The following is a 17,057-nucleotide window of genomic DNA, read 5'->3' on the forward strand; positions in this document are numbered from 1 at the left end:
AGGAAGTGGCTGGAAGGTCCAGGACGAGCAACGCCGCTGGGAGGAAGTGAGGGAGAGACGGACATGGACGTTTTCGGGGACGACCCTGGTTTCGAGCACGGCAGCACAGAGATGGAAGCGGAGGTGACCGTCGTCGACGAGAGCAGGGAGGAAGAACCGGGAGACTTCAGATGGAGGCCCGCCACGGGAAGCGAACTGTATCCGACGTTCGTCCCTCTGACACAGCAGCACCCAGCTCCCGCACCGGAAGGAGGGGAGGGGGGAACGGGGGGCTTCAAGGGGGGGATGGATGTCAGGGGTTCAGGAGCAGAGGCAAGGGCAAGGGAGGAAACAGAGAGCGAGGGGGAGGAGGCAGAAGAAAAGATGAGTGATGACGACGACCCGAGATCTCCGAGTCTTTCCAGTGAATCAGAAGATTCACAGAAAGGAGCACCAGTGGCCAGGGCAAGGGGGGAGCCTAGGGGGAAACCCCAGGAAGATAGAGCCAGAGGGGACTCAGAGGAGAGCAGTTGGAAATCGGGACCAGCGTCACCGCCGGAGAGCAGGGAAGAGGAAGGGAGCCAGGGATCAAGCGCTGGCAGCTCACAACAGGGGGGAGGGCATGAGTCAGGAGTGGCCACACCTCCATCGGGGAGCGAAGAAACGGTCAGACGGAAAGTGGAAGGTTGGGCGCGCGCGCCAAGTTCAAATGCACAGGAAAGTGACGCAGTAGGCAGCCCTGAACGAGAGCCAGGTCCTAAAGCCCGGCGCAAGGAGACAGGAGGGTCCGGGGGGTCGGCGTCAGAAGAATCCAGGAAGGAAGAGACCCCGGGGGGCAGAGGGACCCAGAGGAGAACAGTCAGGCGGAAAAGGTGGAGCAGGGCTAGGATATTAAGTTGGTGCACAAGGGGCGGAGACTCAGACGGAGCTTCGCCGATCTAGCCACTAGACGTAGAGTTGCACGCAGCAGCTTGAGAATGGAAACTGTAATTCAATAAAGACTTTTACTTAATGATCGCTGGCTAGCGTGATCCTCTGTGAGCTAGGATCTGGAAGCAGCTCTGACAGGTGTAATATAGAAGTATTATAAAACACAATTTGTCAGGAAAAGAAGTAGCTACGGGTACTAACGGATTATAAAACAACTGGTTATGTCAAATGTGAATAAGAAATTTATGAATCCAGCGGCAGCAGTGTTATCTGCAAATCCTAACAGGAGAAACGCAAATCAAGACCCCAGAAATGAATTCAGAAATGAGAGATCTTCTCCTGGGACTGAGAAAAGACATTTCAGAGATGAAGAAAGAGATGAACAACAGTATAAGATCAACAGATCAAAAGTTGGATAAGATGGGGCAAAAAATAGAGGAAAATGCAAAAATGGTGTTAGAAATGATGGTTAAAATCAATGATCTGGTGGTTAAAAATTTGGAAATAACAAAGACTGTACAAGAATTAAAAGGGAAAACGATAAGTTTGGAGGAAGGGCTAAGAAAAGTACAGAAGGAGAGGGGGGGAAAGGGGAAACAGAAAAAATTAAGAAAGAGCTGGCAGATATGAAAGAAGCCCATGAGGCAGTCCTAGATTCAATCTCTATGATTGAAATGCACAGAAGAGAAAAAACATTGAGATTTAGATCTATTCCAGAAGAACCAGATGAAGTGATAGAGCAAAAAATATCATCAGAATTAGCCAAATGGATTGGAATAGAAGAACAGGAAATGAGAAATAAAATTGAGAGAGCCTTTAGAATCAGATCAAGAATTGCAAGAGCTAATAATTGGCCAGGGGACTGTCTGGTAACTTTTGTGAATATGGATATTAGAGATAAAATACTACAAATTAGCAGTACGACAAAACTTAAAATTCAGGAAAAATTGTTCCATCGAAGCTTTTAAGAAAAAGGGAAAAATATAAACCGTTGGTGGAAGCACTAAATAAAAAATCAATTGTGCACAGATGGGAATTCCCTGAGGGAATTTCCTTTTTTTACAAAGGGAAAAGGAGAAGATTTGTTACTTGGGAGGACGCTGACAAATTTTGGAGAACATATAGAGAGGAGTTAGGATGTAAAAGACAGCTGAGAGGAGGGGCGGACGATCTTAAAAAACAATCCGAGGAGGAAGAATCTCAAGCATTAAGGACAAGTGACTTTTCTGAATTTCTTTTTTTAAAAAAATTATTTTATTTTTATTTTATTTTTTGTTAAGAAATTGAATCACTGTGTAGTAAATAATGGAATTAAGGATTGTTACCTGGAATGTTAATGGTTTAAATGATAAAAAGAAAAGAAATAAGGTGGAATTTATATTCAGCAAACAGAAATTGGATTTGATATCTTTGCAAGAAACTCATATCACAAAACAACACACAAGAATTTTATCCAATAAGAAACTGGGACTTGATTTTGTTTCTTCAGATAAATCTAAGAAGAATGGAGTTGCAATATACGCAAAAAAGCATTTGGAGCCGAAATTGATCTATAAAGATTCACAAGGAAGGGTCGTTGTCATAGAAATAATAGTCCTGGGGGAAAGAATTAAAGTTATCAGTTTTTATACACCGAATGAAAAAAAAAAGTGAATTTTATCAAAAGTTGGAACGAGAGTTGGGGGATTTTATTGGAGAGAAAATTTTATTTTTAGGAGACCAAAATGGCGTGGTAAATCCTGATTTAGACAGATCCAAAAAGACTACTAAAAAACAGCAAATAAAACTCCCCAAAACCTTTTTTCAGTTAGTAGATTTGTTAAGTTTAGAGGACGCATGGAGAATACAAAATCCGACAGTGAAAGAATACACTTTTTTTCCTACCCTAGTAACTCGGCAGGAAGAATTGATGCCATCTGGCTAACAAAAGATTTGACAGTCAAAATATGTAAATTTGAAATTCAACCAAAGACAATAGCTAATCATAATGCAGTACAAGTAACGCTGACTTGGGGAAAGAGGAAATCTATAAGATGGAGATTAAATGAAACTTTATTGAGAGATGAAATAATAATAGAAAAAGCAAAAAAGACCTTAAAGGACTTTTTTGAACTGAATTTAAATAAGGGCACCGATTTAAAGATAGTCTGGGATGCTAGTAAAGCTGTCTTAAGAGGTTTCTTTATTCAACAAAACGTAATTCAAAGAAAACAAAAGGGGGGAAAAAACAAGAAATCTTAGAGGAGATTAGAAAAAGCGAGCTGGAATTATACAAAAAACCAAATAGTGTAGAATTAAAAAGAAATATTAAGATCCTACAATCTCAATAGTTAATGCTAATAAATGCAGAAATGGAATGGAAACTAAGATTATTGAAACAAAAAACCTTTGAACATGCTAATAAACCAGGAAGGTTATTAGCATGGCAATTAAAGAAGAGAGAGGCAGAAAGGCTTATAAATAGAGTTAAGTGCGAAGGCAAAATAATAAACAACCCTAAAGAAATAGAGAAACGATTTCTCGAATTCTTTAGAGAACTCTATAAGGAAGGAAATGAAACATCAGAAGAAGTTAAAGAATATTTAGAACAGAACGGTCTTCCGAAACTTACTAAAGAACAAAAAGAACTGTTGAATGCCCCTATTACATTGTACGAAATTCAAAGAGCAATTAAGGAAGCAAAGATAGGAAAGTCACCAGGGCCAGATGGCCTACCGGCAATATATTATAAAAAATTTGAGGACATACTGTCTGACCCATTAAGAAGTATCATGAACAACATTTTAAAAGATGGAACCATGCCGAGACTCATGGAAAGACAGCCTTATTGCATTAATTCCAAAACAGGGAACGGACAATCTACTTATTAACAACTATAGACCAATCGCAATCCTTTTTTAAAAAATAATAATATTTATTAAAAGTTTAAGGATTACAAAACAAAGTAATGAAGAAAAGCAAAGGTAAACAATACAAATCAAAACATTACAGTACATATAAAGAAAAAGAAAAGAGATAAAAGACCGAAAAACACAATACATCCGAACAAAAACAAAAACAATTAAAAAACACCTCCAATATTTCCATATCTTTATCTTTCATTGACTTGTTTCATCGACCTCCTCACACCTCCTTTTTTGTATTCTAGTTATTAATTATTTCAGCAAATCCTTTCCATCTTTCACTATTTTCTGTCATTTAATTGTCTTAATTTATTTTAACCTTATCTTACCATTAAAATCCTAAAACTTATATATACTTAATTCCTTATAACATTTCTACTAAAGCCGTATAATTTCATTCCAACAATTTTTCTAACACTCATTAATTTAACAATATTTCTCTAAATAATTTTTTAAAACTTTTTCCCACTCTTCTTCCACCGTCTCTTCTCCCTGGAGTCGGATTCTGTCAGTCCTTTCTATCAATTCCATATGGTCCATCAACCTGGTGATCTTCTATCCGAGGCTTTTAACTCTTTTCCATGTCCCTTCTGCAGGTCTTCTTCATATCTATACATGTGCTTCACTTTGTCTTCTGCTGATCTTGTTCTTAGTTTCCTTCCTTTGGCACTGAGGAGTAGATCTCGGGGAAACTCCAACCTAGCAATGTCATTGTTCCTTCTCGACAGGTCAGCCTATTCTCCATAGTCAGAACTAAAGTCCAAACAATATTTCAGAGCGTGTTTCAAAGTCCCTCCAAAGCTAAAGGCCCCCACAACTCCAATCTCCCCCTGACCCAAATCCAGATCCCAAACCTGCATAGGGGAATCTAACCAACTTTCCTTCTCCAATCCAAGCGGGACTCCATCCCTCCAAATCTGGCTTTCTCTGGATTCAATTGTAAAGGGCAACAGCTTATATTCATCAAATTGCCTCTGTAAGGCCGAGGCTCTATCCACTTCAATTACTTGAGGTTCAATAACAACTTTCTCCTTCTTCTTCTCCACAGCTTGCAGTGTCAAAACAGATTCCTGAGTCAAATCCTGGGTTGTTTCTGTATAGGTATTCACTTTTAGTCCCAACTCAGTCATTTTTTTGTCCCATATTGTCAATTTTAATAATCATCACATCCATCTTCTTATGAAGCACTTGTCTTGCAAAATGCAATCACTAGGGCTTCTTCTGTCAACATTCTTGTCCAAGGTCAGTCTCTGTATCACACGGTCAGTCTCTGTATCACACGGTCAGTCTCTGTATCACACGGTCTTTAATCTCTACAGCTGAAAAATTCCCCAGATCCACTCCTGCAACAGTTTCAAAAACTCCCTCTAGAGGAAACAATTTCTATTGTAACCATCCTTTTAAACAAATATCCAGCAACAAAGTTAGTTCAGTTTTCAGTTACATTTGCTCCTTTTCAAGTGCAAAAGGAAACTTTGAAACAATATATTTCTCTTATTTAGCTATCTGTCAGCAGACATTATTCACAGTCAATGAACTTTCCCAAAAAGTCGATCTTACTAAAAGCCCGTTCCCAGGTTCAAGACGCTGGTAATTTATCTTCCTTCACTCTCTCTCCTGCAGGCTTAGGCAGTCTAAAATTCCCCCCTCTTCTCCTGCTACCAAGGGGGGTTTAGTAGTTTTAACCGATGGAGATTTAATCCTTTACAAAAGGCTTTCCAGACTTTAGTTTGCAACGTCTTTGCTTCAGTCTATTTACAAAAGGGGAAGGCGGACCTCCTGTTTGAAACCTTCCCGTTTCAATGCCAAAGATCCAATTTTCCGTCACCATCACAACGACATAGCAGTGTGAATTTGGTGAGTAACAGGGAACTCTGCATTTGTGTAATCAAGGAATAAAGTCCCAGGAGGAAAGATCACCCAGATGTGGCCTGCGTATTGTCCTACCCAGTGCTTTTTTTCCTGAGGGGACGCGAGGGGCATACGCATACCCCTAAACATCTTGTGAATCTACGTTTGGCCTCATTGAGGGGCAGTATTTCAATATGCCTAGGAAAATGAGAGTACCCCTAAACATTTTTTTTTTTAAAAAAAGGACTGGCTTTTTAAAAAAGCACTTTCTTTCTGTATTGTCGCCCCATAGTTTTTCACTGCTTAGAACAGGGGTTCCCAGAGTGGGCACAGGCTGTGGGATTAACCAGAGGGTGCTAGGAGGCAAGAGGGGCATTGGGGGTATAACTATCAGAATTTGAAAAACTGGTATCACTCGATCAAGCTCATTGATTTTACTGATTTAATTGAACTAAATAGTTTTAACTGGATTTGGAATAAATGTGCAATTGATCGTTGCTGTTTTGAATTTTATTGCGTTATTATCTTCCTTAGTTGGTCATGCAAACCACTATTCTGGATACCGTTGTACCTCTGCTCCCGAATGCCTTGGGAGTCAAACGTTCTTTTGGAAGCCGAACGTCCAGTGGGGCTTCCACGGCTTCTGATTGGCTGCAGGAGCTTCCTGAGGTCAATCAGAAGCCGCACTTTGGTTTCCAAACGTTTCAGAAGTCAAATGGACTTCTGGAACGGACTCCGTTCGACTTCCAAGGTACGGCTGTACAGTGGAACCTCGGTTGTCGAACATAATCCGTTCCGGGAGACCGTTCGACTTCCGAAACATTTGACAACCAAGGATCAATTGCCGATCAGCAATTGCCCTTGAAACAACATCAAAAGATGAGGCCCCTGAGACGCTACATCGGTAGTTTTAACCGATGGAGATTTAATCCTTTACAAAAGGCTTTCCAGACTTTACTTTGCAACGTCTTTGCTTCAGTCTATTTACAAAAGGGGAAGGCGTACTTCCTGTTTGAAACCTTCCCGTTTCAATGCCAAAGATCCAATTTTCCGTTCTACTCACGGGTAGTTGTTTAAAATCCAATTGTCCACAGCAAAAAGTCAGCGCTCTCCGGCAACAGCAATGCGGCTTCACTCCGTGATAAAAGCAGTCGATTCAAAGCACCGCGCCACTCACCCCACGTCGCTCCGGAACCCCGAAACTGGGTTTCCCCACGAGTAGGGGAGGCGCAAAAGGTGCCAGCCGAATCCCACGTCCACAGGCTTCTCCCGCCTGTGGTTTTTAATGCGTCTCCGCCTCGCCATGGCGGTCAAGACCCTGATTTTCACGGAGCGGATTCCTCCCGATCAGAGGAAATCCGCCATTGCTGGAGGCGCTAACCTGGAAGTCCCCAGGCCTATCGCACTCCTAAATAGCGATTATTAATTATATGCAAATATTTTAGCCGAAAGATAAAAAAAAGTCTTCCAGATGATTATACACAATGACCAAGCTGGCTTTTTGCCCGGGAGGCACATTTATAACAACACCAGAAACATTATAAACTTATTAGAGTATTTAGACTTAAGAATAGAAAAGAAGGCAGTCTTAATGGCCATAGATGCTGAAAAAGCTTTTGATAGGGTCTCCTGGAAATTTATGAAAGGTCTATTACACCATATGGATTTTGGTATACAGTATATAAAAGGGATTGAAGCAATATATTCAAAACAAAAAGCTAAAATCATAATAAATGGAAATTTATCACAGGAGTGTGAAATCAGTAAAGGGGTCAGACAAGGTTGCCCACTATCCCCCTTAATTTTCATACTAACATTGGAAGTCTTATGTAAACGAATTAGGGAGGAAAAAGAAATAAAAGGGATTATGCTGGGAAATAGAAGTTACAAAATGAGGGCATTTGCTGATGATCTAATTATAACTACGGAGCAACCAAAACAGAGTCTAACAAAGGCGTTGGAAATAATATATGCCTATGGTAAATTTGCGGGGTTCAAACTGAATTTAAACAAGACAAAACTATTACAAATTTGTCGCCAGATGAAAAAGCAGAATTAGAAAAAATAATACAAATTAAAATCTACCCCAAAATCAAGCATTTAGGATTATGGATAACACCAAAGAATATTAACTTGTATGAAGATAATTATATTAATTGTTGGAAAGATATCAAAAGACAGTTGGAGACATGGACAAGCCTAAACTTATCATTCCTGGGCTGTATTTCGGTAATTAAAATGACAGTCTTACCGAAGCTACTCTTTTGATTCCAAACGATTCCAATTATAGGAAAGACCAGCAGTATTGACAAGTGGCAAAAAGAAATTTCTAATTTTTTGTGGAAGGGTAAAAGACCAAGAATAAGATATGAATAGATACTGTAGAAAGAGGTGGCTTCGGGTTACCGGATTTGAAGCTATATTACAAAGCCTCATGTCTTCTCTGGTTGAAAGATTGGTGTTTATTAAAAAAATGGGATATTTTAGTTCTAGAAGGTCATGACACACGTGTCAGGGAACTGCCATCAGTGCCGGAGGGAGAGAGCAAAAGCCAGAGGGATTCCAGAGAGCGTCCAGGGATCGGGAGAAAAAGCCCATCTTAGAATCATAGAATCATAGAATCATAGAGTTGGAAGAGACCACAAGGGCCATCGAGTCCAACCCCCTGCCAAGCAGGAAACACCATCAGAGCACTCCTGACATATGGTTGTCAAGCCTCTGCTTAAAGACCTCCAAAGAAGGAGACTCCACCACACTCCTTGACAGCAAATTCCACTGTCGAACAGCTCTTACTGTCAGGAAGTTCTTCCTAATGTTTAGGTGGAATCTTCTTTCTTGTAGTTTGGATCCATTGCTCCGTGGCCGCTTCTCTGGAGCAGCAGAAAACAACCTTTCTCCCTCCTCTATGTGACATCCTTTTATATACAGTGGTGCCTCGCAAGACGAAAAGAATCCGTTCTGTGATTCTCTTCGTCTAGCGGTTTTTTCGTCTTGCGAAGCAAGCCCATTAGCGGATTAGCGCTATTAGCGCTTTTAGCGGCTTTTAGCGGCTTTTAACGGCTTATCTGCTGATCGGATCAGCTGATAAGCAGCTTAGCGGCTTAGAAAAAGGGGGGAGGAAAAAAACCCCGCAGGAACTCACAAGGCATTGTCGTCTTGCGAAGCAAGCCCATAGGAAATTCGTTTTGCGAAGCACCTCCAAAACGGAAAACTCTTTCGTCTAGCGAGTTTTCCGTCTTGCGAGGCATTTGTCTTGCGGGGCACCACTGTATTTGAACATGGCTATCATATCACCCCTTAACCTCCTCTTCTCCAGGCTAAACATGCCCAGCTCCCTTAGCCGTTCCTCATAAGGCATCGTTTCCAGGCCTTTGACCATTTTGGTTGTCCTCCTCTGGACACGTTCCAGTTTGTCAGTGTCCTTCTTGAACTGTGGTGCCCAGAACTGGACACAGTACTCCAGGTGAGGTCTGACCAGAACAGAATACAGTGGCACTATTACTTCCCTTGATCTAGATGCTATACTCCTATTGATGCAGCCCAGAATTGCATTGGTTTTTTTAGCTGCCGCGTCACACTGTTGGCTCATGTCAAGTTTGTGGTCAACCAAGACTCCTAGATCCTTTTCACATGTACTGCAAGATTCTCTTCTGGGGAAGAGAATCAGCGTAGCACCAGTGGAGAAGGGGGGCAGATGGGGGATGCGGCGAGGCGGTCCCATGACTCCTTGCCTGGGACCAGCGGGGAGAGTAGGGGTCCTCCGTTGCCCACACCCTCCTTGTGCAGAGAGGGTAGGCGGAGACTAGGCGTCAAAGAGCTTCTTTGCTGGAAGAAGTTTAAGAAATGCCCACTCACGGATTCTGCCAGCAACTGAGTCAGCCACGGTGGACGTGCCCAAGGATTAAGGCTTTCTGGGAGATCATATACAATGAATTGAAAAAGGTATTTACGGTAAATGCATGTATATACACCCATATTTAGTTATTTTGCAGCATTGCTTTGCTTTAAAAATTCAGGAGATAGCTCCAAAGTCAATTCGGAGGAGAGCTAGCAATCATAGGCAATATGAAAGGGTTTGAACGACTCCTCTCTCTTACACAATTCACTTTCGATCGTATTTATACTACAGACTGAAATTGATTTGGTAGTTATTTCCTCTCCTCAGGGAACTCCGAGTACTATACTTCTGTGAACAAGGCTAGCAGTCATTAACAGAAAATTCTCAGTGCCCTTGCCAAACCACAACTCCCAGGAATCTCTGGGGGGCCTCGCCAGAATTAAACTGGCATAAAATTAATATACTGGTGCAGTAATCAGCCCTGGGTTTCCCCCAGGGCTGTCAAGTGACAACAGTAGGGCCGGCTCAGGATCCAGGGTTGCCTTGGTCCCTCCCTGCCCCCAGAATGCCCCCCCAGTTGTACTTCCACCCACCCAAAGGTGCAATGGGCAGTGGCGAAGCTGCATGCTCTGGCACCAGGGGCGGAGAGCAGGCAGGCGTGTGTCCCGGGGGCGTGGCACATCGCCTGCGGGGGCGTGAAGATTGTAGAAATAACATGCCTGTGAACCCTGGAAAAAGGAAAGGTTAATCATGCGTCTCCCTTCAGAACAACTTCCCCCCCAAGGGTACATTTTTGGCAAGTATAATAAATTCTTTGATCAATCAAGTAAAACACATACACTTAATCGACTAACTGTGCAATCCCAGTGAATTCAGCAAGAGACACTCTTGTAAGTGCACGCAGGATTGCACCCTAAAATTTCTTTGAACAAGTGGACTTAGGTAGAAGAAAGGAACTGGTACCCCCTCGTCCATATTAACTGCTTCCAAGTCTATTTACCTTCTGTGAAACAGGTGAATGTCAGGAATAGCGTGAAAAACCTGGTGAGTGTCTTGCTCCAAAAAGCCCACAGTGACCTGGAGAAAGTGTGAGCCATTTGGATGTGGATCTGCCACCATATAGGTAGGTGGGGGTACCACCTTTCTGCATACTTGAGTCCCCTTGCCTCTGACAACTTCCGGTATTAAAAGATCAGCCTTTGTCACTGCCCTGCGCCCAAGAATCCAGCTCTGTAGCAGAGTTCTTTAGCAGACACCCAGTCCAGTGATTGCCAGCCAAGGAAGATGGATACGTAAGGTCATATCAAAGCAAGTTATATTCAGAGTAGACCAGCTGAAATCAAAGGATGTAAGTAACTCATGGACATTAAATTTAGTGGGTCTACTCCGAGCATGGCTTCTTTGCAGCTGTCTCGGGCATTTTCACCATTTCATAGCCAGTCATGTCAGCTCCATTTGCACAAAGGATTCTGGATTGTAACCTGTGTGGATCAGTGATTTGGTGTTTGGCTCACACAGAGCTTGACTGGGATCTCTGTTCAGCCATGAATCTCAGAAGGGATCAGGAGGTGCTCACTGATAACAGAAATCACTGGGTTAAAGCTCACTGAAAGTGCCGCGGTAGCATCATTATCAATTTACGATGGGGTGGAAGGTTTGCAGGCTATGAAGGACTCGCTCACAAATTTATTGAAAGCTGCACAAATTATGATAGCTAGCAAGTGGAAGGGGCAAGCAGAATATAAAATGGAAAAATGGTATGAAGAGGTGTGGGATATATAGCTATTAATGATAAATGAACATGTGCCATTAAGGTAAGACGGGGAATATGCAGGAGGAATGATTTTGAGGAGATATGGAGGGTGTCTGTAGAATTTGTACTGTTACAACGGAAAGGGGTCAAACCATCGCTAGAGGTGTTGAAATTTTGGGAGGTTGGATAGTTACAATGGAATGGTCTCACTGGTGGGGTGCACATTTTTATTCTTATTTATTTATTCTTATTACCTTGTCAAAATAAAGTAAAGGTCGCAGCACGGGAGGAGAGGAGGTGTCTCCCGACTCCTAACCCTTGCACCAGTGTGCATTTTTATTTGGCAACAAGACCCTGGGTCTACACAAAGCAGATTTATGAGTGCTTCCAGACTTTCTCTTTTGAGGTGCGATTCAATCACATATGGGCAAATCCATGTTGTGCAATCAAAAGTTCATTTGGAGCTCTTGCAAGACAAGCCACCCCACCCCCCAATCAGATTTTGGCAACCAGGAAAGATATCGAGAAACACGATGGAAAGTGTTGCAAAGTGTTGCCACCCCACAAGCAAATCAGAATGGGTGCTCATTGTCTTTATTTCTACAGAATATGATGTGGAAGGCTGCTATAACCTGGACAAGGTGTCATTTAAACCAGCTGATGTCCTTCAGTCAGGAAAGGCTATTTGCGGTGGATATGCTCGACTCTTTCAAGAAATGTGCAGGTAACTTCTGTTGGCTCCGGCCATCATGGCAAGTGGTTGCTACTTGGCTGTAGCGATAGGAGATCTGGAGAGCCACAGGTTCCCCACCCCTTACCCTAGGCAGCTATCTCCATGCTTAGGCGTGATCAACTCGCACGTGACAGCCCTTGGAAATAAGTAAATCAATAGATTCTAAGCAGAAAATGGCGGGAGAGAGCTGGAGAGTCCTCATGGCTCATGAGGAGACCCTCCCCAGAACCCAAAGAGGACTTCAGTGGGATCGGAGGAAGCCCCAAAGAGAACGGAGGCACAGTGGGGCTTTGTTTAGGCTGCTCAGCCTCCCCACCTAGTAGCTGACACACGTCACAGCATGGCAGCTGCTGTTGCTTTTCCACAGGTCCTCCAGCCAGCTCCAGAGCTTCAACTCTAGTTGAAAAGAGTGTTGTGGGGAGAGAGAGCTGGAGAGCAGGAAAAAATGAGCTTTTTTTAGTGTGTGCTCCCTACTTACACAGGGACACGGGTGGCGCTGTGGTCTAAACCACTGAGCCTCTTGGGCTTGCCGATCAGAAGGTCGGCGGTTCAAATCCCCACGACGGGGTGAGCTCCCGTTGCTCGGTCCCAGCTCCTGCCAACCTAGCAGTTCGAAAACATGCCAAGAAGTGCAAGTAGATAAATAGGTACCGCTTGGGCGGGAAGGTAAACGGTGTTTCCGTGCGCTGCTCTGGTTTCGGTGTTCTGTTGCGCCAGAGGCGGCTTTGTCAGGCTGGCCACATGACCCGGAAAAACTGTCTGCGGACAAACGCCGGCTCCCTCGGCCTGTAAAGTGAGATGAGTGCCGCCACCCCAGAGTTGTCTGTGACTGGACTTAACTTTCAGGGGTCCTTTACCTTTACCCTACTTACACAATTTTTGCTTATGTGCATGGGGTTCCGGAACATGACCCACCATGTAAGTGGAGGAATGCCCACACTGTGAATGATCCTGAAGCAAACTTGCATATATAGGGCTTCATTGAATTGAGTAGGTCCACTGGAATCCATAGACTTAAAAATTACTTGAATTTAATGGGTCTCTTCCCTGTGTGACTTAGTTCCTCATCCATACTTAGCTTTGCTCTGTGCTTTATAGGCACAGTTCCTGGCTTTCCAGGTCCGTGTCCAAATGTTGTTGTTGTTGTTTCATCCCAGGAAAACTTGTGTTTTCCTGCCAAATTGGAGCAAATGAGAATCTGTGGAGAACCTGATTGCTGTTTTCTCTGATCCAGCAAAATGAAGGACGGCCAATCCAGCCTATCAAAGCGGTGAAAGCAACCACTTGTCCTCTTGGTAGCAACACTGTTCCTGAATACCTTCCTTCCCCTCTCAGTATTGCAGGGATACAGTGCCAGTATTTGATAGGCAGCTGCAGCGTAAAGGGGAAGAGCGACCATGCCTGGAATGCTGTCCGCATTGATGGAAGGTGGCATCTCTTAGACTGCACCTGGGGAAGTGGCTCTGTGAATACTGCTTTTAGCAAGTTCACTTTCAGGTACGCTGTTATAATAATAATATAATAATAATTTATTATTTGTACCCCGCCCATCTGGCTGGGTTTCCCCAGCCACTCTGGGCGGCTTCCACAGAAACCAAAAAACACTAAAATATCATACATTAAAAGCTTCCCTGAATAGGGCCGCCTTAAGATGTTTTCTGAATGTCAGGTAGTTGTCCATCACCTTGACATCCGATGGGAGGGCATTCCACAGGGCGGGCGCCACCACCGAAAAGGCCCTCTGCCTGGTTCCCTGTAGCTTCGCTTCTCGCAATGAGGGAACCGCCAGAAGGCCCTCGGCGCTGGACCTCAGTGTTAGGCAGACCAGGCAGAGCGTGGGACACACTGAGGGGATAGCAGAAGAAGAAGAGTTTGGATTTGATATCCCGCTTTCTCACTACCCTAAGGAGTCTCAAAGCGGCCAACAATCTCCTTTCCCTTCCTCCCCCACAACAGTGGGGCTGAGAGACTTCAGAGAAGTGTGACTAGCCCAAGGTCACCCAGCAGCTGCAGGTGGAGGAGCAGGGAAGCGAACCCAGTTCTCTTAACCACTACACCACACTGGCTCTCACAGTTAACTTCATTTGCTTTCAGGCGGTTTTGTTTTGCTTGGACCACTTGTCAGAGTTTGCAATTTGATGGCCGCAGGGCTGATTAATGTAAGCAAGTGCAATAAGAATGCTGCAGCTAGGTTGGTGACTGGGAGCAGCCGCCGAGACCCTATAACACCGGCCCTGAAAGACCTACATTGGCTCCCAGTACATTTCCAAGCACAATTCAAAGTGTTGGTGCTGACCTCTAAAGCCCTAAATGGCCTCGGCCCAGTATACCTGAAGGAGTGTCTCCACCCCCATCCTTCAGCCTGAGGTCCAGCTCTGAGGGCCTTCTGGCAGTTCCCTCACTGTGAGAAGTGAGGTTACAGGGAACCAGGCCTTCTCAGTAGTGGCGCCCGCCCTGTGGAACGCCCTCCCATCAGATGTCAAGGAAATACAATAACTATCTGACTTTTAGAAGACATCTGAAGGCAGCCCTGTTTAGGGAAGTTTTTCATGTTTGAAGTGTTATTCCGTGCAGAGTGGCTGTGGAGGCCCGGCCAGATGGGCGGGGGTATAAGTAATATTTCATTATTATTATTATTATTATTATTATTATTATTATTATTATTATTATTATGATGCCATGGGCATGGAGTGTCCTGATGGCAGGGATAGATACCATCTATTCATCCTCTTTGAACAGTTCTGGAGTGTTGTGCTTATTCCGGGCTACATGTGTAAAATCTGGGGATTCTGGAGGCTGGATTGTTGCAACACAGCAGCTTCCTCAACCAGATGCCGTCCAGCTGCTCTGGATCACCACTCTGTTTGCCTGTCTGGCCCTGGTGCTGATTTAGGCATTATTATGAAATACTAGACTATTGCGCCTTCTCCTTTTGCAGGTACGATGAGTTTTACTTCCTTACTCACCCCGCTCTGTTTATTAAGAAGCACTTCCCTGAGGACCCCAAGTGGCAGCTTCTGAAACAGACGGTGACACTGGAGCATCAGCATGATCTGACTTAAATGCAGAAGGACTGACCGTCGCAGTCATAAGAACATCAACCACTGAAAATGGGTAAAGTCAATTAGAAGCATCTGTCTTGTTCCCTTTGATATCACAGTTACATCCACAATCAGCCTCATGTACAAGCTGTTACTGCAGTGTATATAACAGGGATGGAGAACCAGAGGCCCTTTCAGAGGTCCTGCACTACAACTTATCCAGAATGCGGCAGCTAGACTGGTGACTGGGAGCGGCCGCCCAGACCACAGAACTTGAAAGACCTACATTGGCTCCCAGTCCATTTCCGAGCACAATTCAAAGTGTTGGTGCTGACCTTGAAAGCCGCCTAAACGGCCTCGGTCCAGTAGACCTGAAGGAGAGTCTCCACCCCCATCGTTCTGCCCGGACACCGAGGTCCAGCGCCGAGGGCCTTTTGGCGGTTCCCTCACTGCGAGATGCCAAGTTACAGGGAACCAGGCAGAGGGCCTTCTCGGTAGTGGCTCCCGTCCTGTGGAACGCCCTCCCATCAGATGTCAAAGGAATAAACAACTATCTGATGTTTAGGGAAGTTTTTTAATGACTGATGTTTTAATGTATTTTTAAGCTCCTGTTGGAAGCCGTCCAGAGTGGCTGGGGAGACCTGGCTGGGCGGGCGGGCCGGGTATAAGTAATAAATGATGATGATGATGATGATGATGATGTCCCATCATCCCTGACTATCATGTGGTTGATGGGACATAAGAATTCAGCAACATCTGGAGGAAATCAGATTGGCGAAGGCTGGTTTAGCACACCACCCCAGACTCTCAGCTGTGGTTAACGTTATAAAGTTATAGAGTTATTATAGAGTTGGAAGGGACCACAAGTGTCATTTTGCCTAACCCCCAGCAATGCAGGATTATTATTTTTGCCCCGTGTGAGGCTCCAACCCACGACCCTGAGATTAAGAGTTTAAACAAGCTAGCTGGATGAGCCATGGTTTAAAGATGGCTTATCAAACCAATCAACCAGGGTTAACAATAAGCATAGTTCATCAGGTTTGGGTGAGGCAACAAGCTGTGGTTAAGCCTAACGAGGATGTACCGTAGTTTCCAAACTCTTCACCGCTTGTGTAGAGGGAGGAGGGGGGGAATGTGTGAGCCCAAGGCTTGCTTTGGCTCATTCCCAGCATACTAAACCATGGTTTCACTTGACATCTGAACTGGGTCTGTAAGTATTCCATGCTCTACCTTAGATACCTTTGTTTGCCCCTATTGCTGATTTAGATAGTGTTGCTAAATACTGCACTATTGACCTCTCTTTTTCAGGTACCATGTGATTTACCTCCTCAACCACCCTGTTCTGATTATTAGCACTTCCCAGATGATCCCAAATGGCAGCTTCTGAAGCAGACTTCTGCACCTGCAGCAGCTTGAATGGAACCCGCCTACCGTGTAATTTGATATCCTTCAAGGACAGTCACTTGTCTCGGGCATCACTGCTAAACTGACCACGGTTTTGATGCACAGGGTTTTTAGCTTGACACAAAGTTTTTAAAAATGGAAAACATATATAATATATATAACATGATATTTGTTTCAATGAGCTAAAATCGATTGCAGTAGCTATTTACAAATTTACAGTATAACTAAGAAATCGGGGAGGTGTTCCAGGATTTCTTTTTAAAGGCCGTATCCAAAAATGAGTAAAGTGGGAAACCCTAGATTGATTTTGAAAAGCAGATAATGAAAGGGTACAATTAATGTTTAGGCATAAACTTGTTCATATAAAAATGTGTTGGATCCCGCCCCCCCATCCTTTACAGTACAGCAACACAAATCATTAGCATTTTATCCACCATATTCTTGAGACACCCTAATGTGGTCCTATCCATTCACTTAAAGTAGTAGCAGATGTTTTTTATATATAGCAAACAGTAAATAAAAAGAGTACAATCCATAAATTGGTGCAAGCTTTTGGGGCTTGCCTTTGATTTCCCAGTGTGTTTGTAAATGCAATAAAGTTTCACTGTTCTCCGCCAAATGTGTC

Source organism: Podarcis bocagei, assembly GCF_964188305.1.
Source record: "Podarcis bocagei genome assembly, chromosome: W".
NCBI lineage: Eukaryota > Metazoa > Chordata > Lepidosauria > Squamata > Lacertidae > Podarcis > Podarcis bocagei.